This window comes from Lucilia cuprina, chromosome 4 (genome assembly GCF_022045245.1).
Source record: "Lucilia cuprina isolate Lc7/37 chromosome 4, ASM2204524v1, whole genome shotgun sequence".
Classification (NCBI taxonomy): Eukaryota; Metazoa; Arthropoda; class Insecta; order Diptera; family Calliphoridae; genus Lucilia; species Lucilia cuprina.
The window spans coordinates 48011972-48038567 of NC_060952.1; the positions used below are offsets into that span (position 1 = coordinate 48011972).

Consider the following 26596-nt stretch of genomic DNA (forward strand, 5'->3'; position numbering starts at 1 on the left):
AAACTCGACAACACCTCCTTTTTGTGCATACCAAATTTCATTAAAATCGGATTAACCGTTTAGAAGTTACCGAATTATTTCCCTCTTTTTTTCCTATACCACTGTGCGGCGTCTTAAAATTAACTAAGTGTCATATTAGTACCTAATAAGCACAATCAGTAATTAATTAATAAAAACATAATATTGAATTCCAACATAATTATTTGTAAATTGATATATTTAATGTTCAGCGAATTTATTTGTAAACAATTTTTATAAATATTTTATTAACTGTAAGCAAATAATTTTCAGGATTAGTGAAACTTATTTAGGTCAGTTTTATTTAAGACAGTTTTTTAAATTTGTATAAGAGCATTTTCATGCTGTTTCCATAACTTGGATACTTGTATGATTTGCTAAATATAGGAACGTTGTTTGTAGTCCTGATCTTGTGTTTTATAGCGGATGTAAATGAAAGTCCGTCATTTTCTTGGTACTTATTTATCATTGCTAACAATTGTAAACGAAGTATATATTCTTGGTCCTTTTGAAATTCTGAGTCGATTTAGCTATGTCCGTCTGTCCGTCTGTCTGCCTAAAACACGCTCACGTTAAAACTAAGCAATAGAATTTAACCAAATTTACCAAAAATATTTATTGTTATCCTAGGCAGTTTGGTATTGAAAATGGGCAAAATCGGTTCACATCGGGAAAAGCTATGAATCAAAATTTGAAACAACCTCGAAAAAATAAGCATTTTTTACACATTCTGATGAAATTTTCTCGAAAACTATGCAAGATAATTCCATTAAAATCGGCATACATTCGTTTCCACATAAGAACTTAATTTCTGTGCAAAATCGCCAGAATCGGTCCACAATTTCATATACCTCCCATACAAAAGTACATATTCCCGGAAATTTGGTTTTTTGCTAATAACTTCCGTCGTAATGTCGATATCTTCACAAAATTTTAAAATTTCATGTTAATATGTATAATTTATTCAGAAAAAAAAATTTTTGAATGGGTCCATAATTGGTCATAGCTCCCATACAAGGTCCCCTCCCGAAAATCACTTAAACGCGCATAACTCATTACTAAATTAAGATATCCATATAAAATTTGGTACAGGTATTGCTCTTATATACAGAAATAATACAGTGAAAGATTTTTTCGATCGGTCTATATTTGGTCATAGCTCCCATAAAAGGTCCCCTCCCGAAAATCACTTAAACGCACATAACTCATTACTAAATAAAGATATCGATATAAAATTCGGTGCAAATATTGCTCTTATATACAGAAATATAACCGTGGAAGTTTCTTTGGATCAGTCCATAATTGGTCATAGCTCCCATACAAGGTCCCCTTCCGAAAATCACTTAAACGCACATATCTCATTACTAAATTAAAGCATCGATATAAAATTTGGTACAGGTATTACTCTTATATATAGAAATAACAAAATGAAAGATTTTTTCGATCGGTCCATAATTGGTCATAGCTCCCATACAAGGTCCCCTCCCGAAAATCTCTTAAACGCACATAATTCATTAATAAATTAAGATATCCATATAAAATTTGGTACAAGAATTGTTCTCACATATAGAAATATTACTATTAAATCTTTTTCCGATCGGTCCATAATTGGCCATAGCTCCCATACAGGTTTTCCTCCCGAAAAACACTTAAACGCGTATAACTCATTACTAAATGTCCAGTATTACTCATATACAAAAATATTACTAAGAAATTTTTTTTCCATCAGTCCATAACTGGTCATAGCTCCTATACAAGGTCCCCTCCCGAAAATAACGTAAACGCACATAACTCATTACTAAATTAAGATATCTATATAAAGTTTGGCTCAAGTGTTGTTCATATACAGAGAAATAATATTGTGAAATGTTTTTCCGATCGGCCCATAATTGATCATAGCTCCCATATAAGATTGCTTTTATAAAAACACACATACAAGTTTGCCTTCCGAAAATCAGAAAAAACGCACATAACTCATAATCAGATATTTATATCCATACATTTAGCAAAAATATTGCTCTTATCAGTGTTGCCAACTCGTGGTGACCAAAAATGGCTAAAACCTTGTAAAAAAATGGCTGAAAAATGGCTAAACAATTTTAGATAATAAAACACATACATTTTATTAAAAACATCAAAAACGATTAATTTTTTTTATTTTTTACAACTAAATTGTAAATAGGAGATCATTCTTATTTGTACAAAAAGTTAGCATTAAAAAAATAAATCGTCTATAAAATATGGGATATTATTATTTTTGTCATAAGACTCACTGGTACCAACTAGTTTTAAATAATTATTCGGTACGTCGTATTCAAAACAGCATTTATCGATTCTTTTAAGTCCAAATCTGCAAAATAAATAAAAATTAATGACAATGGAGTCATTATTTTTAGCACCCTTACCTGATAGACAAAATCGAAGTGACGGTTGATAGATGCATTTTATTTCTTAAGTAAGTTTTTACAAGATTTATTTGGCTGAAAACCCTTTCAACTTCTGCATTTGACCAGGGTAGTGAAAGTAGTTTCAGTACAAATTCCGAAATTTCGTTAAACTTTTTATTTCCGCCGGCATCTCTATATTTATATACTTCCGTCCAAAATGAAATAGTGTTATTTGTGTTTTTCCATTTTATATAATGGATATTTGAGTATTGCTCCTGAATTTTTAAGGATATTTCGTCATCAACATGAAATAAATTTAGGATTGGTAAAATATCCCCTTTAGAAGATTTAAAGACGTTATCTACAGAGAAATATTCAATATTTTGAAGTATTTTAATATTATCGGGCAACCTGCAAAATAGTGAGAGTAATTCAAATTTTAATTTAAAATAATATTTATGAATTGATATATATATAAACCTTTGTTTCAATTGATTAATGAGATCAACAACAAATTTAACACAATTTCGTCTAATTTCACGTTCTGCCTTCTTTTTCATGCTTCCGGTTTTTTTAATTTCCTTAAGATATGTTTCAAACTCATGACCAAGGCTGCATGTGTATAAAATAAATTCGTCGAAATCTGAATATAAAACGTCTACACTGTCGTTACCAACTCTTTTGCGCTTCAAAAAATTTATCAGCAATAATAATTCCTTTAATAGGCGAGTTGGATCTTTATCATGGCCTTGAAAAATTTTGTTAACTAGTTGGACTTCACGTAAAATGGGTTTCAAAAATGACAAATATAGACGAATATTGTCTTCGTTGTATAATTCACATAAGATTTTAGCCTTTAGACATTTTTCTTCCATGTATGCTGTTTCGAAATGCACTTTGAGCTCCTCCCATTGCGACAATATTCTTGAAACTGATGTTTCAATGGATAACCATCTAGTATCCGAAGTTTTTGGAATTTTAATGGGTCCTATAAAAAACAATATACATACATATTTAACAATATAGAAAATTTTTTTAAAGTTATTAGCTTTTACCTTTTCATTTAGATTTTTGTACAAATTTTTGTAAACAACTTGTCTCTTGGAACTTTTTGAGAACCAGCTGTAGGTTTCATAAACAAGGAATTCTAATTGCTCAGGTAAATATTCTTTTAGAGACTGGTTCACAGCCAGCTGAAGAGAATGGCACACACATTTAACAAGAACAAGTTGGGGAATATCCTTTTTTAAAGCAGTATAAACGCTTTTATTTTTTCCTACCATAACATTTGCGTTATCGGTTCCTATGCCAACTAATTTTTCAGTTTTTAAATTAAATTTTCTAAGATCATTTTTAACACCAATAACAATATTTTCAGCAGATCCACTTTCCAACTCTTCTATTGATAAAAATGTGGATACAATTTTTCCCAAATTGCTGCTAAAATAAATTATTGCCAGACCTAACATAAAAACAACTAAAACTCCGAAAAAAATAAAATTTATATAAATAAAATTTATATAAACCAATACTTTTGTTAAAGCGACATCACACGATTCATCTATTAAAATACTGAAATATCCTTTACCAATATCTTTACGCAGTTCATCGTCAAAGTGGGGGTCAAGAACATTTTTTATTATATTGGTGCACTTAGTTCTATGAAGTTTTAATGATGAGCATTCCAGTCGATTTTTGCAGACTTCTCCCAAATGATCGACAGTTGAAATTGAAGCATGTACTGCTAAAAACATACACAATGAAGCCTCCTGTTGTTGTATTTTCAAACTGACTGGTTTAAAGGGCAGTTGGTTGGTAGAACCAATGCGTTCAACTGCATTGATATGTTTTTTACTCTCTGCGTGAATATTCAGCACATATAACTTTGCGTTTATTTCGCATTTACAATATTTACAATAAGCTTTCTCTGGATCTTTACATTCACTGATCCATTCTTTTAACTTGGGATTATAAATCCATTCTTTTCGAAACTTTTGAGTATATTTTTTCTCCATTTTGTGCACTTTTTTGGCTTAACTTTTACTAGTTAATAAATTTTATCAGATGCTACTATTAAAAAAATAACACTGTTGCATTTTTTGACAATAATAAAGTGTTACATTATTGCAATTTTGAATAATAAGAGCGATTTAATTCTAGCGATTCCGTGAGATAATTTTTATGAATATTTTTAGTAAAATTTTTGCTAAAATATGAATATGGCTAAAAATGGCTAAATGAAAATAAAAATGTCTAAAAAAATGGCTAATGGCAAAATTTATTTTTTGATGGCCAAACCAGGTTGAAATGTGCTAAATTTAGCCATAAAATGGCTAAATTGGCAACACTGGCTCTTATATACATAGATTCACTATAAAATTGTTTTACGACCGGTCCATATTTGGTCATAGCTCTTATACTAGGTCCAGAATATCACTTAGATTCACAATATTTTTTACCAAGTAATGATATAGATACAAAATTCTGAAATTTTGTCTTTATATACATAATTAGACATAGCTCCTATACAAAGTCCTTTTACGAAAATTTCTTAAACGCACATTACTTATTACCAAATAAAGCTATTGATACAAAATTTGGCAAAAATATTAGATTTGTATACAAAAAATCTATTTCTCCTAAAAGCGCTTTAACCGTATTTAAAGAGCATTATCAATTTATGTTGAACAAAATTATATATGTATTTGTATTTTGAAAATCTCTATTCTAATCTTTCACACATGCATACATGCAAATTACTAAATTTATAATGTTCAAAAATCTTGGAATTGTAATAAATTTAACTTTTGGGATTTTTTCTATTAAAGACATGAGAAAACTTATTTCTACAAATATTTGATCAATTAGAAAAGTTATAACATAGAAGTATCTGGTGGAGGGTATTTAAGATTCGGCACAGCCGAATATAGCACTCTAACTTGTTCGAGTTGTTTTTTCTTTTTCTTATTACACAACCACAATATTTTATTTAATTTGCTTGTATCTAAAGATAACCATTGTTATCAGTGTTGCCGTTTTGGGCTTTTATTACCAAATTTGACTGTATAGTAGTATAGCACATTAGTTATATATTAAGGATATTTTATCTAAGAGCTAGGTAACCGATATTGACGATAATTCAAATTATGATTCAGAAATACCTAATACTGAATACACAATTATAAGCAACGTATGTATGAACATTCAAATAATTTTTCAGGAGTTTTAACATTTGTATTGGGTCCGGATGACATCATGGACCATTTTTAACCATTGCCCATTGGCTCATATCATCACTATTTCTACAAAAAAATTGAACTTTTTAAGTCTAAAATGGAGTAAAAGAATAAATAGGTTTATTAAAAGAAATTTTATCAAAATTTACCCTTTGGTTTCCAATTAAGATCCAATTTAAGTCAAGGATTAGGAATAAAATTAAAATTAATCCTTCAAAGTTGTTTTCGAGTACTCAATTAGTTAATTTTGTTTGCTAGTTTAAGCGCCCAATGGAGGTAGTTGTTTTCGAGTACTTAATTAGTTAATTTTGTTAGCTAGTTTAAGCGCCCAATGGAGGTGGTTAAAAAATGAGCAAGAAATGCAAAAGTACAAAAAGCTGATAAAAAAAAATTAATACATTTTTTTAAAAATAAACATTAAAACTTTTAATTTATTTATTAGTATAAATTTTTGGGACTTCACAATATATTTTTTTGTTTTAAATTTAGGTCTTCATTCATTATACCCTACACCACTATAGTGGGGAGGGTATTATACGTTTGTGCTGATGTTTGTAACATACAAAAATATTGGTCCAATAGCCACCTTAAAGTATACCGCCTTAAAGTATACCGATCGATTCAGAATAATTTTTGGAGTCGATTAAGACATATCCGTCCGTCCGTCTGTCCGGCTGGCTGACTACCCATGTAAACATTGTGCGCAACGTACAGGCCGCAATTTCCTAGAGAATTTGATGAAATTTGTACCAAGCATGTTTTTTGGCACATGGACGAAGCCTAATGAAAATGGTTGAAATCGGTCCATTATTTCACCTAGCCGCCATACAACCGTACCTCCCGATTTGAACTTTTAATGCCATAATTACGTCAAATATTCTATATTTGTATCGCAATGAAACTCAACAAAACTAACTGTTATTTAAAAATATATCCTTTTCCCAAATTTACCGAGAATCGGCCCATATTTGACCTATATAAAGCCTCATTAGGAAATTTTAGAAATATATTCATGGTATAGGGTTTTATATGGTCGAATATGCCCGACTATACTTTCCTACTTGTTTTCATATCGAGCCCTTTTCGCACAAAAGACGTAACCGACAAAAACAACATTTTACATGAGAGCATTTTTTTAATTATCTTCGAAGTTGTACAGAGCATTACCCCAAACTCCGTTAATAAATACTATTACATCTAAAATATGGGATGCAGTTTGTTTCGATTTTATATTCGCTTACGTCTTTTTTGCCGAGACAAATTTTTGTGATATAAACAATGTTGAGGCGGTTACGTCTAAATTCTCTGTTTAAAAAAATATTTTTTTTTTGTGTATATCTTTATATAATTTGTATAAATCTGAAATTTAATAGTATAATAAATACTTTTTTATAAGATTTTAAGATCATCTAGCGATGTCTGTAAGTCAGTCTTTTTGTTGAAAACCGGATAGGTTATGAACTAGAGTGATAAAATTCTCTAAAGATGCTTATTGATGGCAAATATTGTTTTGTGTTAATAATGGGCAAAAATGGTTCATGATTTCACTTAGCCTCAATACAAGTACCCGGGAAATAGTCAAAACATTAATAAATATGTTGTTTATGTTGCAATATAAAATTGTGCAGAAGTCGGTTATATATACCTGTAAATTATGTTGGGAAGTATTACAGATATCAGGCAATATTTGACCCTAGCCTCCATATATGGATCCTATAAGACAATGATTTTTTCCATACAGAAAATAAGTTTACAGTTAATAAATCTTTCAAAAATTAAAAAGGTATGATGAAATTCTAAAAAAACATTTGTTTTTAAAACTATAGACCTCGGTCCACAATTGACCAACTACCTCATTAAAGACCATTCTGAAAAACACCCTGATGTCCACATTAATATCCATACATTGTAATACAATTCGCCTTATATCGAAAAAATAAGTAAATTCTGGGACTATTGATTCATTACATATACAGGTCCGCCTTCTGAAATCTACAAATTTACAACCAAATATAAGAGTTTGTTAAATAAATAAATGTAATGTAATTAATAATAAGAATGAATTAAATTCATAAAAAGTTATAGAAAATTATAAATTTTAGCACATAAATTAAATAGCATAGTGATAATTACATGAATGTATTACAATTATACTCAGATATTGCCATTTTATTCACAAACAAATTTAATACGTTAATTTGTTCAAATTTTTCCGACACCTTGCTGTTACAAAATTCATAAACAGAAAATAAATGTGTACTTACGTCTTTTTTCTTTTTCTTGTAAATTTGAAACCATTGGATCTATTGCTATGAAATTTACAGAGATGATGCTAATAGACCTAAATTATCGATTTCTATAAAAAAACGAAAATCGAAAATCAAGTCGCTTACGTCCATTTTGCAAAAAGGGCTCGATATTACATTTATATTTTTATACCCTACACCACTATAGTGGGGAGGGTATTATGCGTTTGTGCTGAAGTTTGTAAAAATATTGGTCCTAGACCCACCTTAGAATCATTTTTGAGTCGATTTAGCTATGCCCGTGGCACATACTATTTTTTTGTTCAAAGACGAACGGTATTGAAAATGGTTGAAATCGTTCCATTATTTCTCATAGCCCCCATACAACCGTACCCCCCGAATCGGGCCTTTAGGCTCATAATTACGTTAAATGTATTATAATGTAACAAAAATCAACAAAAATTAGTTTTATAGAACAATAAATGACAAAACTAATTTTTATAGTGATTGGGTCTCATTTGACCCTAGCTCCAATACAATCTCCCCTTTAGATTATGACTTGTAGGTCAAAATTAACTTATAATTACTAATAAAACGATTAAAATCTACATAAATGACTTTGAAGTAAACATAAATTCATCTACCAAAATTTATAAGGATAGACCCATATTTACCCCTTCTCCCCTATGAGCTCTCTTGTCGAAAATCTCTTTTTTTGTCAACAATAAGTAAAAATATTCCACAATAAAACAAATTAAATGCTTTATATAAAAAAATCCAAAATTTTAACATATTGACTGGTGTAGGGAGTCATATGGTCGGCAATGTCCGACTATAAATTCATACTTGTTCTTCTTCATTTTAATAAAACATGCATCGAACATAGGGGCACAGACATATTAAATAGGAAGATAAATCAACAACTCGCTTTTGGTACAAGAGATTGGTATCATTGAAAATATAATTTAAAGGAAAAGTTTTAGTTACTAAGTACTATAATGCATTCATTGATATTGTAATTCGAAAATGTCATCCTTAAATGTACCGATCTATTATTATTTATATAGTTTATCTAAAGATGATAACAGCGGGTGATAAGCACGAAGTTAAATTAAGCAATATATTGGACACATTATTAACTGGAGTTAGCTAATTTAAAGCATTTATTATACATACTGTGGACATATTCTATTACATTTACCAATTGGATATATAATCAAATTTAGTAGTTTTCCGATAAAAATTAATTGTGAACAATATATAATATTAAAATTCGTAAAGAAAAAGTCAATTTTTTATAAGTGTGGATAATTAAACACATTTATTTATCAAAAATTTAAAAGAAATTGAAAAACTATTTATTGAAAAAACTACAAAACTTCTAAACTCAAATTTCAATGTTAGGATGATTACAAATTAATATTTTTTAAAAATAAAAATTAAAAGTTTATAAAGGTAAAGTATATATTTTGTCCCCACATAAGTATAGGTCTTTTAAAAGGAATTATTACTACATTTCAAATATATTTATTACAATAACTTTGAACTAAGCTCAATCTCAGATTAAAATTTCTAGAAAAAATGTTGTTAACAAATCTAATGCAGAAAATGTCTTCTTTCAAATGATATATCACTTGTTGCATAAAAATCTGTTTTCACTTTTGACTTATCGCAACAGGTGGCTGCCCCATCGTGCATCGTTTTAAGTAATAACAAACAGTGACGTTTTCTGTTGTTTTGTATGACAACACTACAAATTTTAATCTTGTACTCAACAAAATAAAAGGGATAAATATCAGATTAAATTTATTTTTAGATTAATTGGCATTTGTTTGTCAACTTAAAACACGCTCTAAGAGGACTTATATAACACATCTTTTTTCAGTTTGAAACAGGGATGGAAAATGAAATTTTCAGTATCAAAAAATATTTCAGAGGGTTTGTTTTAGACCTTCAGAGTACTAAAATCATGTTTGCTCTGAAAATTAAGAAAAACTTTTCTCTGCGTTGATCATATTGGTCACTCCTTAAGTACATTTAAATTAAGGTCATAAATCTGGCGTAATAATCCAGCTGATTTTAAAACAGTTTTTTACACCACATGATAATCATTTTTCTTGTGACTCATATAAAGGAAAAAACTATTGAGAGGCACTAAATTTTAATATTTAATTCGATATATCAATTATCAAAGCTTTTTGAATTTAGAGTTAAAAATAATCCAAAAAATTTTTTGATGGCACATTCAAAATATTTTTTGTGTGAATATAAACATAACCTAACAAGCAAACAATCAGTTCGCGTTGATCATTTTGATCAAGGGGCGCAAAAATTATAGCGGGCTTCAACAAAATATTTAAAAACAATTTTTAAAAATTTTTATAATGTTATATCTAAAAAAATTGCACATAAATAAGATTTATATTCAAAATTTGTATATATTTATATTCAAAATTTGTATATATACACAGTAAGAACTTTCAGTTAATTTTGACCAATTTTGTGCGTCGTTTTAGCTTTTATGATTGCTATCCATTGTGTGTATCATTCATCATCTTCGTGTAATGCATTAAATGTTTGTAGAGTTTTTATTTAATATTTAAACCCACTTGCAGATTTTTGCATTTTTGTCAAAAAAGAAAAAAACAATTTCTGCTACATGACGTCACGCACTTTTAATTCTTTTATTTTTTTCTTTCGAACAAATATTGAGCTATTGAAGTTCAATATTTATTTTCCTAATTTTTTATCCCTTTAAAAATTTGTCACGATGGAAATATGCATATGTGTAAAAATAAATGTTGAACGCCGACGTCAATAATTGTGGAGTTCACGATATGTAGGACGAAAAATACAATTTCATTTAGAAACTCGTTAACACTTCGAATGGAAAGTTTTACACAAATTACAACTATATTTCCGGGGGAAAAAAAAACTTTTCAACTTTGTTTCTAATAAATTATAAAATTAACATTAAACATACATTCACACAAAAACAAACACATTTGCACTCATACATAGATTCATATGTACTGTAAGTTTTTGCTAAATGACTTCCTTCATCTTTTCTTTGCAGAATTTTATACAGATAAAAGAAATAAGCTTATAACCATTAGAATGTTTTTATAATCAAAAAACTTGAGGGTATACTGATTTTGTCATTCCGTTTGTAACACATCGGATTATTGATCCTAGACCCACAAAAGTATAAAAATTATAAGACCATCCAAACATATGTCCGCCTGTTAAAAGTACAATGGGGTTCGAACGGAAAAGGGTAGGGAGTTAAAATTTCAAAGAAATATTTCTTATAGGAAAGGTCTGTTTTGTACTAAAAAGTTAGCCTACGGAAAATATTTATAACAGTCATAGATGTTTTAAATGTCAAATATAACGATGCAATTCGACATAGATTAGTTTTATACGAACTAAATTCTTTATACCAAATTTTATGTAGATCGTTCCTTTATTGGTCCTACTCTATATATAATGACTTCTTCTTACTCGGCCAACGCTCATTTCTGGCTTTTAGCGATGAAATTTTACATATACATTGTTATATAGGAACCATAACCTCTCTGCATAATGTGTATGATACGAATGGAAATTGTTCATTCTCCATATAAGGCACCGTTTAAATATATAACGACGAAATTCGACACAGACATGTTTCAAAGGAATCAAAATCTCTATACCAAAATTTATGACGATCGATCCTACCTCTTAAATAAGGTCCCTTTCAAAAAATAACCTAAATGCTATGTACAATAATAATAACGGAAATCTCCCTAAGAAATTGTATAAGGATTTATCAATAACTGACAATGGCTAATAAGGCTCCATTCAAAAAATGACTAACTCTCATCACTGGCTTAAAAACAAGATTATAGCATTGAAACGTAAACCTTTGTATAAAATTTTATAAAGATCAAAATTGTTTAACATTCCCACTGGAATAATCGTCCATGCCCGACTATGGGTTCTTACTTGTTTTCCAATCTATTACAGAATCTCAAAAAAATATAATGTATATTTTATTGCCAAACATAACACATTCGTACCTAATACATACAGACGGTTTTGTAATTTATGCATAACCTTGTTAACACACAAAATCGTAAAGACGTAAACAAAAACTTCAAGCTTGTTCAAATAGTGTTTATTATCTTTACACAAATATCAATACCGACTAGATAATGTTTTTTTTAGTTACTAGAAGTTTTCTATATTATTAGTTTTATGTATATATATAAAATGTTCATAAAAGCCCATATTTGGATATGTTCTTGGTCACAGTTAATAAAAATATATACTTTTTTTGGTGTTTGGTCAAAAAATGATTTTCTAAAAATAAGGTTTCTCCGAAAACCTTCTGCGAATATCGGTCCATTATACGCCATACGACGGGTTATGAAAATCGTTTATAAGGCATTAGTGTATTCTATGAAACTCAGTAGTTTGTGTGCCAGCGATATTATAATCTTTTCAGACATTGTTAAAATTTTTAAAAATGAGTGATAGACACCTTATGTATAACACGTTTCCGTTAATAGTACAGATTTAGAAAAACTACGTTTGCTACAAAGAATTTTATTATTGCTTTAACTACTGCTCCAAATAATTGTCTGAAGTTGTGCAGTAGCATTTGTTTTGTTTTATAATCGTACGTTTTTAAAATTATTGCTACATATAAAAAGTAAATCTCAATTATAGCAGTAGTAATAAATCTCAATTATAGCAGTAGTAATATTTATCAGTAGAAGTAGTTCTAAATAAAACATAAACTACTACTACTTTTGATAAGTATCAATAGAAATCTTTGCTACTAGTTGATCGTTCTATTCGATTTTCAGTCGAATGATTTGTAAAATGTCCTTATAAGAAATTACATTAATAATCATATTGACTTATTCATTAGAACTTATAAAAATTGTATGAAGCAGATTTTCATACAAAATGAGCAGAAGAAAAAGAGTCCGCAATAAGAAATTAATATAGCATATTTATAATATGTAAATATGTCTTTAGAAGGCCCACAAATCGAAACCCTTGAATTTCATTCCAGCAGCTTATGCATTTTTTCTGAATAACGTATTTTTTTTCGTATTTTAATAAAAATTTAATTTTTTTATGTTACCAAAATTTAGGTTGCATTGCTACCAAAATTTAAGTAGAAATGCTACCAAATTTTTGATTGTTGAAAAATATAATAACTTTTATTGCTACTATTTGAAAAATTCAACTGCTACATTAAAATATTTAAATACCAATGACTCTACTACTGCTATAAAATTTTTAATTTTTTTTCTACATCTATAACTACTGTCAAAGGAAGCCAGCAGTAGTAATAATAAATGATTTTCTGCTACAGCTACTTGTAGTCTAGTAATTTAAACACTGGTTCAAATTCTTCAACAAAAGTTAAAAGAAAAAATTAATTTTCAAACAGGGTTTGTACTTGGTGTCTATCAATTTGTAGTTAGAAGCTCATACCACTGAGCTACTGATCTCTTGCTCGATCAAAGCTATAATTGTTGTTATGAAGAGCATGTAATTTTTGTAAAAAAATTGTATTTTCTATTTCATTTTTTGCAAACGGACACTTTCAACATTACATTTCGCCAGAAATGTGCCATGTGGTAATCTTAAGACTACATGTGGCATTTTTAAAATATTTAATTTATTTGGAATATATTTTCATAAACTTCATGCGAAAATTTATTAAATGTGAATTTTATTACAATGGTGAAATGTACTTTACGTTTAGGCAAAATATCGACCACTATATTTACCAAAAATGCGGTAATAAAAATGGTGAAAGGTGCAAATTGGAACATTTCGTACTGAAGGGTTGTTACAATTTTTTAAAATTTTCACATTTAGGTTAAAAGTGTGGGTTTATGAGTGATGTAAATGGATGGACGGGTGGATTGAGTTCGGCGTGATAGTGTGTATATTCATATTTAACAACATGTAAAATTTATCAACCGGAGGCGTTCAGTTTTTGGTTTTTTTCTGGTTTTGTTTTTCTTTGTTGCAGATACGAGTATTAAGAAGAAAAACAACAAAACTTTTGTAATTTTTTATTCGTTATTTGTGCTTAAGTTGTTGTGTTTTGGTTATTATGTATTTGTTTCTCGTTTTCATATGCTCCTTCTGACAACTGCCTGTCATAATTGACAACGTTTTATGCAAACAGTGGCGCTTGTTAAAATTGGAATAGGTTTCTACATACATGACAAGGCATGCAACTACTCAGTTATACTTGTGGTCTTGTACAAAAAAGCAGTCAGTTTGACTGCCAGACAGATTCGTACACATTCTCACGAAACTAAAGCAAAAACCTGCCACATTTTCAGCCACAAATTAAATTTGTTTCTTACTTAAGTTGATGTTTTTGCTGCTGTTGCCATTACTTTTTTTGTTGTTCTTTGTAAGGCAGCCAGCATTTGCTTTGTTATTGCCTGATGGCAGCTGGTTGCTTGCTCTTCATCTACAAACAAAAAACAACAGCAATACATATAAGTTAATGAGAAAAGCAAAAAGACAAAACCCAAGTACAATTTTTGAGTGCATTTTAAAACATGAACAAAAATTGCATCAACACCATTCAAAACCAAACGAAATTTGACATAGAAAATGAGAAAAGACAAGAAAAAGTTATGCAGACACAAACATGAGTTAAAATTGAGGGATGAAAATTAAAACGACTTCTTTCAACTCATAGAAGAAACTTTTTAATGAGAAAACTCCAATGAAACACATTTTGTAAAAAAAACATTTTTTCTCTATCTCCAAAATGTTGCCTTGTTAATGTGTGAGTGAATAAATTTTTGTGAGTAAAAAAACCCTTTAAAGAAAGTTTCATTTTAGATAAATACGCAAGTTGTATCATTCGAAAAATGTTTGGCAACAAACAATTGGATTTGTTAATGCCCTCTTTTAGAAATAAGTTTTTGCTTAAAAAGTACATGTAAAACTTAATTGAACTTACCAAATAATTAAAACATTAAGATAAATGAAATAAGGTCAACGAATGTATCATTCTTTGGAATTATTTTGATTTTTATACCTTAAAGATCTACGTTCTACGTAGAGTTTATAAAAAACAGACTTTTGAAGAAACAAGATTGTCGGTCAAGCGAGAACAAAAAAGTCGGTTAAACCGAAATGTATGGAAATTTATTAAATATACTTCGGTACATGGAAGTAGTCATAGGAGGAATAAATTGACCTTGCAATACATATATGATACTATTAATTAGTGTCTGACCGAACGTTAGGGTTCGGAGTTCGGTAAAAAGTGAGGTTCGGCCAATGTTCGGTGTTAGCTGAAAATTTGACCGAACGCCGAACTTTTTATAAGATGTTTATTTATCATATTTTTACATCATCAAAGAGTTTTAAAAAAGCTGAAAATTTGTTACAGGAGTTATCATACATCCTGGCTGTACAATAAATTTCCGATATACATAGGTACTAAACGCCTTTTTAACTGTTCGTTTTTTCGGCTGATTTGAAAAACAGTTAACTAGAAAGTGATTATAAAACTAAGAAGAGCGAAACATTTAATTTGCATTATCTAGTTTCGACTATAAATCTTTGATCTCATTTGTAACATTGAAATTTTCTAGGTCCTTATTCTCAAACGATGTAGACATATCTGTCAGTCAGTCAGTCTCTTAAAAGAACAATAGGGCCTAAACTATTGTTGCAGATTGATTGGTATTCAAAATGGACAAAAACGGCTTACATTTTGACATGGTGTCCATATAAAGTTCACTTTAGAAAATAACTAACGTTCATAACAGGCTTAAAAATATTAGTATTTTTATTCAATTAAACTTAAATTTTTTATGAACCAAAATTTCATATAAATCGGCAAATTGAAATTTTATATATATTAATATTAATATCTTAATATTATATATATTTTTTTATCTTTTTTAGAAACTGTAATTTTACTGATTCGATAAAATTTATTTTGATTTAGATACATGCATAAAACGAAATTTTGATCACCTTGGATTTTAATTTGATCATGTATGACAATATTATGATAAATACAAAAATATCATGATGAAATATTTTGACGGTATTTAATCATAATATGATATTTTAAAATTGTTACAATAACGATAATATGTTAAGTCTACAATCATAATTTTAACCACAACCATGTTTTTTCTCTCCATGCTCTTAGAGAGAATTATATCATTGTCAACTACTCGTTTAAAATCCAAAAATAAAGGTATTAAGATATATTGCATTTCACAAAAATGGTTTGTTATTAGAAGTTTATCACTCTCTGGGATTCCTCCCATATGAATAAATTACAAAATATTGTTTATCTAGGAAAATATAGAACCTGATTCATCAATTTTTGCATAAATTACTAACATTCATCGGAACATTTTGGAGGAAAAAGGGCGGACTTTCATCTGGGGAACTTGAAGCCCACACATGAATTAAATAGAAAAAATCTTATATCTAGGAAACTATTAGAGCTAGAATCTTCAAATTTTATATGAATAACTTTGACATTCATGTGAACATTTAGAAAATAACGGGCGGATTCAATGGGGTCTAGATAATTCAAATTTTTCATAGATAGATAGAAATTGGCGAACTTGCAATAATGTGCTTGGCATCTCTCATATGTAACATATTGTTAACCTGGAAAACTATTGTGGTTAGAATTTTCAAAATCGTTAAGTGGGTTTTTTATTTATACTAGAGGGTAAGACAAAAAATATTGTATATCCCTAGGCATTAGAATAAGAATTATTTTTTAAGAATAAAAGTATATACTTAATTTTAGCAAGTAAGAAATAAATAGATCATTAATATATTAATTTAAAATTTAAATGAAATATATTGTCATCAAGAGAAATTATAATATATAAACCTTTAAAAAAATTTTAAAGTTTAGTAACCAAAGTATAACAAGTAGTCAGACTCTTTGACAGCAGTACCTAACTCTAAGCATGTGTTAGTGAAAAAGTACCTAAATCTAAATATGTGTTAGTAACAAAAATGTGTATGTATTGGTGCATTCTAAACACGCAGAGTTTTATAAAAAAGTTACAATTTTAAATTTGTTCGAATTTTCAATACCAAAAATTTAAACTCTGTTTGTATAATAAAATTCAACAACAACAAAAATGAAATGTCAATAAATTAACGAAAAAAAATGTTTCCAGTTCATGAAAATTAAACAAAATTTTAAATTAAAGGTTCTTTAAAACTATTTTAAAAAATTGCAGTTTTTTTGTGGATAACTGCAATTTCGCGTACGATCCTTAAAAGTGGCCAAAAAGTAAGTTAAACATTTGAGTGTTTTAACAAGTTTTAATTTCTCACAAGAGAGTCGAATTCACACGGTACTCGTAGATGTGAGAGAGTAATTTCTTATATGTGAGAGTCTGACTACTTGTTATACTTTGTTAGTAACTAAATAAATATTTTTTTATTATTATGTATTTAATTTCGATTCGGGTAGCGAAGCACACCGGGTATTAGCTAGTACGGACATTTAATCAGACATTTATTCGACTTTTCTTATATTTAATCAAACTTTTGCACGAACAGTCGGTCATTTTATCAGACATTTGTCTGACATCTATCAAACATTTTTATATAGATCAGACTTTTGTACGAACTGTCGGAAAAATAGTAGATATGCTATCCGACATTTGTTCAACGCTAATCAGATTTGTCGAAAATTCTTTCAGAAATTCCCCAGGAATTTACAACAGATTTCATACGGAATTCTGACTGACAAATCTGCACATTATTCCGAATTTACTCAGACAAAGAGTTCAGAATTCTGAGCAACCTTTCATACGATTTTCGTAACGAATTCTGAATGAATTCGGATACGAAATCGGCAAGTTGTTATTCTTATTTAAATATTTCTCATGTGTTTTGTGACATTAAATGATTGGTGGAATTTGTAATTACTTTTAAAATTTTTGAAGGACTTGTGTTTCATTTTATATGAAGTTTAACGTGTTTTCTTATGAATTAGTGGGATATTAAATTAAAACTTACCATTTCCATTAAATTATTTGTCCTGCAACTAATTATTTCTCTTTATGTTGTAATTTAAAGTTGAATTAAATCTGTAAAAGATTGAAACTAATATAAACACACAGGAAAAACAAAATTAAACAAAAAATTCATAAATACAATTATTTTTTATACTCAAAATAGGACCTATCACGAAATTCGTCAGGATTTTTCTTATTAAAATAATATATAATATATTACACAGAAAAAAATATTAAATTTGTTTATATATCCAATTGCATGTATATAGTAAGTATCTAAGGATGAAATTTGGCACACACACTTAATTTGGACCAAGGACGAAGTCTAATGAGAATGGTTAAAATCGGTCCATTATTTCGAATAGCCCTCATACGAATAGGGCTTTTGGGCTTATAATTAATTTAAATAATCTATGATGTCAACAAAACTTAGTTTAATAGAACTTTAAATGACACTACCGAGTCAGAAAATGACTCAAATGTCAAAATTCGCTTCCAAACACTAATAACACTTTTAAATTCTACATAAACAATATTGAAGTAGACATAACTCACATAAAAACTCTCCTTCAGTAAATTATATAAATGTCAAAATTCATTTACAAACACTAATACTAATACCTTTTAAATTCTACATAAATAATATTGAAGTAGACTTAACTCCCCCTACCAACATTTATAAGGATAGGGCCATATTTTGCCCTACTCCCCCTTGCGCCCTCTTTTAAAAAATCTCTTTTTTTGCCAAAAGAAAAGTATTCCGAAATAAAGTTAAAAAACAAATTAAATGATATTTTTTAATAATTGTCATTTTTAACATTTTTTCGATTAATTTTTGACGATTAATCGTTCGAATAAATGTAAATTGTCAAATTTCAAATAACGAATAAACCAAATAATTTCTCTTAATTAACCGATTAAGAAAAACTCACTATTTAGCAGTAAAATTACTATATATTTTCAACAAAATTGAATAATTTTACAATAAATTTTCTTATTTTCCTCATTTCTTAATAATTTTTCTATAATAAAGAAAATTTATTTGATGTATTTTGAAAAGAAATCATGGAAATGATTATATCGCCTTTATTTCTACAATCAGTTTTTTTGGGAACATTGTGGTGTATTTCCAATAAGTTATTTAGCAACAGTTATAGTTGTACTAGTGTTTAAAAGAACGTATGAATTCTAGAACAGTAATTTCTTTATATAAACAGCAATGGTTTATAATATTTGAGAAAAAACTAAACATAGAATTAAAGTGAAAGAAGTGAAAATAATAATTTTGTTTATAAACCGTGCAAAAATTATTTTCAAACATGAAAAAAATCTATGCGTACAGGAAACTGTGGACCATTAGCATTAGCTCTGTGTACTCAGTTAATCAAAATCAGCTCTTTAAAGGACTTTTAACTTTAAAAGACAACCGATTTCAAAAGATGGAATTCCAAATTTATATTAAAAAGTGAGTTTCTCTGCTTCGAAATAATATAATTTATTTCAAATCATCAAGAAAGAATTGGAAATCTTAATGAAAATTTGTCACAAAAAAGTAGTTAAAAGTTTTTGTGTCGAAAATTAAACCTTTTTAAATTTAATTTCTTTTTCGTGTTTTTTCTAGTGAGACAGGTAAATAATATAGATAAAATGTACAGATTACCAGCTTCCATTTGATACCAATATTAGCATCATAAAATACATATAAATATTTTAAATATTTGTTTGTAGTCCTTTAAACTTTGAAATCCTTTTATAAGGACATAAAAATCGGAGTACGCAGAATTGCTATAAGTGGAATCTATTTTCACATGCATATCAACTTTTCCATATTTGAAAGCTTTTTTTCAAAATTGTTACAGAGTGTAATATGAAGAAAATTATTGTAGTGACATGTAGTTTCCTTTTATTAGAATAACCGAATAATTTTTAATTATCCGATTATTAACCGGCTAACGTAAAACCTCAAATAATTATTTGTCGAATAAACCGAATAAGACAAAACCTCGAATAATTAAATACCCTAATACATATTGACTGGTGTAGGGTATCATATGGTCGGGTACGCCCGACTATACATTCATACTTGTCTTAATAATGAAATTGAAGTTGCAATTATTACTACATTAATACATATATTAAGAAAATTTTCGATTAGTAAATGTCAAAGTACTTATGATCATCAAACATTTAAAGAATTCTGTACCATGTGAAATTGTTTTAAAATTGACCAAAAAATTTCATTAAGTGTATTTTAATTTATTAAAACATATATTAAACGTTTATTGTTTAAAAAAATTTTTGGTAGTGGTTGATTTATCGCTATGTGGATTAAGGATATTAACCCTAGAGGATATTTTCACTCTTCAACGCTAAAACATCTTTAACTGTCAAAGAATTTAATGGTAAAATGCTTAATAATAGGTTTTGCTATATATCAAACAAAGGATTTGCCTCTGCACTTAGTTAAAATCCTTTTTAAAGTTAAATACCATGGATAAAAAATAATTAAAATCTAGAAAATGTCTTTCAAAGAATTCGGAGCTTTAGAATACTTTATAATTTCTAAGGTAAAAATGCTAATTTCAAACTTTGTTTTCTTGTACTTAAAAGCGAGGTGTTCGACACGAAAATCAATAACACTTTAATTTTTTTGACCGCTTCGATATTCTTATATCATGCATTTCCTTTTGTAAAGGAAATTTTCTTTTTTTCCAAGCATGCACAAACCTGTTTATATTTTGAAGTTCGTCAACTGTACTTTGTAAAGGAATTTAATTTTTATTTTGAAAAACAAGTAGACAACATCTGCATATGTGATGATCAGGGCAAAGATTTTCATGCACTAAAAAATTTAAAAAATGCGCTCATAATATGCACTATACAATGGGTAAAATATGCAATAAAAATTTGGAAAATATGCACCAAAAATATTTTTTTGTGAAGGTACATATTAATAGATATTCAGATTTTAAGTTTTTGACAACAAATACACAGGCTTTTAACGACTGCTTTATGTACTACTAGCTTTTGTACTCGGCGTTGCCCTGTATTTTAAATGAATTATAATATTAAATCTATCAAATCAATTAATATTGTCTTTGCTTTTTACTTCTGAAATTAATATGTCGAAATTTAAAACCACACATTTTCCTTTTCAAAATTCTTTAAGCTTGAGTAGTAAAAAGGCAATAAAAAATATTAAAACTTAAGATTTCGGATTTTTAATAATTTTCTCCTTTAAAACATGATTTAAATTTTCAAAGCTTTTAAAAAGGTATTTCACAAAAAACTAAGAAAGCTAAATCCAATATATATTTTCTTATGGAGCCTTCACACGATCACACATTACGTACGTTATGAAAGATGAAGATATAAGATAAAATTCCATCCATATTTCAAAAAAGATAATATAAGTCGTATGATTTATACTTTTTGTGTTTACACGATTGGTATAAAACAATAACAAAGTAACATGGAAATAGCTGTTTCACTCTTTTTGAGTTTACGAGCTATACGAATGTCAAAATTTCCATCAGTATTTTACTCAATGTAGTAAAGTTTCATTACATATCGTAGACGATCGCATCCGTATCCTTCTACATTAAATTTTGACAGATCGTAATACTTGTGTGCTCGAGTAAAGGGGCTTTAAAACAAATAATATTCATTGACGTAGAGAAAAAGTGTGTACCAATTTTTCCCCTTTCTAACAGATGTTTCCAAAAATGCCTATTAATGCTTTCCAAGACATTCTTGAAGTGTGTGGTTCAAATTTCATAAATTTCGGTTCAGTCGTTGTCATAATAAGATGTAGTTGCATCACAAAATATAGCAAAAATATTGAAAAAATTATTAATATTTATTTTATTTTTTCACACAAATTCAAAAACTTCATATCACTTTAAGATTACACAACAAAATTCGTTCCTTTTATCTGTAAATTTTTAGTTTATTAAATTTTTTAAATTTAAAGTATATAAGTAGAAATTACTTTTGCTTCTTCATTTAAAAAATAATAATTTTACTGGTTCCGTTTTTCGTCCCTTTTTCATTTTTTGGAATTATGATATAACCAATTGAAACTTAAACTTCTTTTTAAAATTTCTTAAATTCCTTATGAAAAGCACGAAACTTCCCTTTTTACCCATTTTAACTTAATTTTTCTAAAATATATCTTTTGACGGATTACAGCAAAATACTTCTCAAGCATTTGCATATATCCAAAAAGTACCTAAACTACACATAATTATACCCTACACCACTATAGTGGGGAGGGTATTATACGTTTGTGCTGATGTTTGTAACATACAAAAATATTGGTCCAATACCCACCTTAAAGTATACCGATCGATTCAGAATCATTTTTTGATGAAATTTTCAGAGGTTGTCTCGGATTTTTGCTCATATCTCCGTTATTTTATAGACCGATTTTGCTGATTTTAAATAGCGATCTTCTCGAAAGCATGTCTAACTGAACTATTGAAGATTCGGATGTCGCCGATATCTAGGGACCTCTGAAAACTGATTTCAACAGACAGACATACAGACATGGCTTAATCGACTCCGCTATCTATAAGGATCCAGAATATATATACTTTATAGGGTCGGAAAATTATATTATAGAAATACAAACGGAATGATAAATTTATATATACCCTTCTCACGAAGGTGAAGGGTATAATAACACAAAATATTTCCCAACCCTTCTGTTGTCTTGACACCTAATATGACTTTGTTTGATTAGTAAGGTATTTTAAAATATTTTTTGAAAAATGTTCTTTTTAAAATGTTGAAGTACGTTTTGATGGGACACAAAATTACGAAATGAAAAACTAAAAACGCAGATTTTTTTCCTTAAATTTTAGCATCGAACGTATATCATCCGGTTTTTGTCTAGCGATTTTTTTCTTTTTGTCGGACAGTGTAATATGGATACATATGAAAGGACATCGTGTATATGTATGTAGGTACATACACACAGAGAAAAAAATAGTTCGACATGGTAACAATAACTAAACTAGGTTCACTGTAACAATATATTGTTATAAAAAACAATACAATTATTATTTTAATTCTATTTAAACAATATTGTTGTAACTATAAATATTTTCATTTTTATGGCAATTATAACTTTGAGTATGATTCACTGAAAAATAATTATTTATATTATTATGGTAATGAATGATGAAAACATATTATGTTACTAACAGCCATTTAAACCTACAAATAACCATTATATGTTATGTTGCTATATGTTTTATAACTATTCTATATAAATAACCATTATTTGTTGTTCTGAAAAAAATTTTATCCTACGGGCCGCCCCCCTTGAATTGTTCTATGGGTAATAAAAATGAGTCGTGTAAAAAATTAGGTCAATAGGATTACGTTAACTGGTGCCGCAACGGCTCTGAAGTTTGAAGATGCATTTACATGGGATAATATGCCATTTTTTCAGTTTTCACAAAAGATTTGTCATTAAACAATTTGTTTTGCATTTTATTGTCAAAGAATCGTAAAGTTATTAAAAATTCCCCAGGCCATTATCGTGTCTTACAGCACTTGAATTCGAATGTGATAAGAAAATAAACATATTTTTTTAAAATATTCTAATAAAACAATTGTATACTTAAAATACATCTGTAGTTACTTACGTAAACCTGTTCTCAGCTGTGGTCGAAAAATTTTGATATTTTTAACGGTTTTTGATACTTTGTTAAACAATTTTCAATATATTTGGGAGAACTCATAGGGATTTATGGACAACAGATTAGGGAATAAAATATTAAAAAAATTAGGTCAATACTTCTTATAGTTTGCCTGTACCTGCAATTTGAATTCAGCGGATTTCGAGAAAAAACACATTTTTATGTAATATTTTGCAAAATTAGCCTTTTTATTATATTATTGTGTATTTTATATGGAACCTTTTGTAAATTTTATTAGTCCACATATATATATATATATATATATATATATATATATATATATATATATATATATATATATATATATATATATATATATATATATAGTATATATAATAATATATATATATATGATATATATATATATATATATATATATATATATATATATATATATATATATATACTTTTTATACCCTTGTATAAAAAGTACCATGCAGTCAGTGCCTTTTTATATATTTTCATTAAATCAGGATGACGCATGTTTAATTTTCAACCAGAAACTAAAAAAATCACATACAGATTTTATTAAATGTAATTGTTCCAAATTTTAACGTTTTGCCTGTTAATATGACAGAATTATTGCCCGAATTAAGTTTTACAAATATAAGTGAAATTAAAGAAACTATAAAAAACAACAAAGTAACCATAACTTTTATATAATTTATACATTAATTTTTGTATTTATATTATGCTACGTGTTGATTAGAATTAAAGAATATATTGGGATTCGAAGGGACTCGAATCTTAACGATGGGGGAGTTATATGTGCGAGTCCTCCGGTCAATCCAATATCCAGTTTTCCAATGTCAATTCCGGTATGAATTGACAATATATAGTGGGAAGCATTAAGTGCTACCCTACTGTTTCATTTTGCTTTATTTAATAATTATTATCAAAGACCACCAAGATGGTTAATGTAAACAAAACGTTCGCATACTATTGATTTGGATTGATCGTACGATTTGTAACAATATACTCACCAAAGATGCCTTTGTTCAAAAATGCACAATCGGCATCTTTATAGAAAGTAAGAATGAATTGGTACAATCAATACATTATTTTTAAGCTAGATTTAAGTATTGAATAAAATAAAAGATTAGAGATAAACTACACTAAGAACAAGCAAGTCGTTTTTCTTGGTCTCTCGGACTTTAAAATTTAAAACTAAAACTTACATACATACATGCATACATACATGCATACATGCAGAGTTGTCCGACAGTTCGTACTAAAGTCTGATCAAGTGTAAGAAAATGAAGTAATATTTTGCTAATTTTTGAAATTTAACAATAATTATCACCAGTGCAAGGATTTCTATGAAAATGCATGTTTTAAGTCAGTAACTCAAAATAATTTTTAACTAGTCTTTTTTTCGAATTATAGAATTTGCTATAAAATGTCATCGATTTGTTGTTGCATATTTTTGCATATATAGTTATAAATGCATAAATTGCTTATTATACCCTTCACCTTAGTGAGAAGGGTATATATAAGTTTGTCATTTCGTTTGTAATTTTTATAATATAATTTTCCGACCGTATAAAGTGTATATATTCTGGATCCTTATAGATAGCGGAGTCGATTAAGCCTTTTCCGTCTGTCTGTCTGTTGAAATCAGTTTTTAGAGGTCCCCAGATATCGGCGAGATCCGACATCCTTTCGAGAAGATCGCTATTTAAAATCAGCAAAATCGGTCGGTAAATAACGGAGATATGAACAAAAATCCGAGACAACCTCTGAAAATTTCATCAAAAAATTGTTAAAAAAGCAACAACAACACTGTATATAGAAAAAAATGTACACGTGTGTGTGTAGATGTATTTGGTTTTATTCAGCTGTGTATTTTTTTATGTTTGGATTCCAAAAAATACACAGCAAAAAATATGATTTGCATTTTTTGTTAAAATAAAATAATTTTCCTTTTGTTTTGCAAATATATTTTTTAATGAATAGAAAAAAGTATTTAAAACGTTTTCAATTATATGAGAGTAGATTGTGAGTTATTGTACAATAATTTTTATGCGAATAATGTAAGTTTGAAATTTAAAACTAACACAATTTTTTTCCAAGTGCTTTTTAAATTTTTTTTTTTTACGATAAACAAAATCTACGTCTCGTCAATGTTTACCAGCAATGAATACGAAAGTGTTGTTGTTTTACTCTTGCTTGTATACTGTTAAGAACAACAACAACGAATTGCTAATGTTAAGCGAATATAGCACTCTTACTTGTTATACCCTTCACCTTCGTGAGAAGGGTATATATAAGTTTGTCATTCCGTTTGTAATTTCTATAATATAATTTTCCGACCCTATAAAGTATATATATTGCGTTGTTATTTTTGTTTTTCTATGTTTTTCGTTATGTATGTTTAGATGTCTGTTGGTTTAGATGCCTTGTGTATTTTGTGTTTTATTTCGTTTAGCGTTGTTATTGTTCTTTTTGTTTAGCTTTTGATGTAATAATAACGTAGTCGGGAAAAAATTTAAAATTTATAAAAGATGTATAAAATGCACTATGGTGAAGGATATATAAGATTCGGCACAGCCGAATATAGCACTCTTACTTGTTTTTTTTATTTTTTCAATTTCACAAATATTATTAGAATTTATCAAAATTATTCATTAATTTACTATTTTTAGTTTAATGATTATTTTACTTAATCACATATAATTATTTTTAATGCATAAAAAACCCATAAAAAGCAATCATGTATTTAACAGAACTCTCAGACAAAACACAACGTTAAACAAATGCTGAGAGCATACCTTAAAACAAACACATACATTTACATTTGCGTAAGTTATATGTGCGACTCCTCGGGTCAATCCAATATCCAGTTTTCCCATGTCAATTCCGGTATGAATTGACAATATATAGTGGGAAGCATTAAGTGCTACCCTACTGTTTCATTTTGCTTTGTTTTCATTTTGCTTTATTTAATAA

At 28.2% G+C, this 26596-nt stretch overlaps 1 protein-coding gene across 6 annotated transcripts in view; it reads right to left on the minus strand.

The window, feature by feature from the left end:
- The window catches only part of LOC111681379, a 297068-nt gene that overhangs the window by 170161 nt on the left and 100311 nt on the right, over positions 1-26596 (minus strand). For all 6 annotated transcript variants that reach the window (XM_046950221.1, XM_046950219.1, XM_046950217.1 and 3 more), the window contains one exon: positions 17941-18011. The gene's annotated coding sequence lies outside the window, so the exon portion shown is untranslated. The remainder of the gene's footprint in view (positions 1-17940; positions 18012-26596) is intronic.